At 38.9% G+C, this 1,245-nt stretch overlaps 1 non-coding gene across 1 annotated transcript; it reads right to left on the bottom strand.

The window, feature by feature from the left end:
- Positions 1-399: 399 nt before the first annotated feature.
- Positions 400-472, bottom strand: TRNAW-CCA (transfer RNA tryptophan (anticodon CCA)). The gene has a single exon. It is a non-coding gene; the product is annotated as a tRNA-Trp (tRNA).
- Between the last annotated feature and the right edge of the window lie 773 nt (positions 473-1,245).

Raw genomic sequence — 1,245 nt, 5'->3', positions numbered from 1 at the left:
TGCTCTGAGAAGGCGGGTAAGGAGAGCTCCTCTTATTTAAAAAAAAAATGAGGCCATGACATTCATTCATTCAACCAACAGTCATGGCTAATATATTATATATATACATATACATATACGTATACATACATATATTGTTGTTCAGTCGCTAAGTTGTGTCCAACTTTTTGCGACCCCATGGACTGCAGCACTCCAGGTTTCCCTGTCCTTCACTGTCTCCCAGAGTTTGCGCAAACTCATGTCCATGGAGTTGGTGATACCATCCAACCATCTCATCCTCTGTTGCCCCTATATATATAAATAACTAAATATATATATATTTGGCTGCACCGGGTCTTAGTTGTGGCACAAAGAATCTTTAGTTACAGCAAACTCTTAGTTGTGGCATGTGGGATCTAGTTCCCTGACCAGGGATCAAACCTGGGCCCCCTGCATTGGAAGCATGGAGTTTTAGCCACTGAACCACCAGGGAAGTCCTAAAATACTTTCTTAATATAATAAAATATCTATCCCAAAATACCAATCAATATTAACCTAATAGAGAAATTCTGCAGTTAGAAAATATGATGGGAAAAAGATCCTCTACACGTTCTAAATATATTGATATATATAATCTATACATATATATGCATGTACATGTATGTATATTGGAAAAGGAACTTAATAAGAAATATGTAAGACCTATGAGAAAAAGAGCTAACATTCATTGAGAAGCATATAGAAGACTAACAGAATCACAGAGCATTTTCTTGAGCCAGTGAATGTGTGCACACTTAGTCACTTCAGTCGTGTCCCACTCTTTGCAACCCCATGGACTATAGCCCGTCAAGCTCCTCTGTCCGCGGGATTTCCCAGGCAAGAATACCAGAGTGGGTTGCCATATCCTCTTCCATGGGATCTTCATGACCCCGGAATTGAACCTGCATCTCCTGCATTGGCAGGCAGATGTACCCTCAGCCACCTGGGAAACAGGGATAGCATTTATAAAGATACTCAGTCCCAATAAAAATCAAACAAATTTTATAAAGGTTTTTTATTTAAAAACTTTCTAAAACAATAAACACATGGGAAAAAATGAGATAATTCTGAAAAAGGAAAGCAGGGAGACAGAATTGATCCAGCAAAGTGTCAATATCCCCTGCAAAGCTTCAGTATTTAATACAGTGTACCACAGCTGCAAGAAATGACAAACCCATGGGAAGTTCTGAAATGGCTGAGTGTACATACAAGTGACCAAAGTAAAAC

This window comes from Capricornis sumatraensis, chromosome 19 (assembly GCF_032405125.1).
Source record: "Capricornis sumatraensis isolate serow.1 chromosome 19, serow.2, whole genome shotgun sequence".
NCBI lineage: Eukaryota > Metazoa > Chordata > Mammalia > Artiodactyla > Bovidae > Capricornis > Capricornis sumatraensis.
Note: the sequence above shows the minus strand (reverse complement) of the source record. Positions and strands in the feature narration are given on the sequence as shown.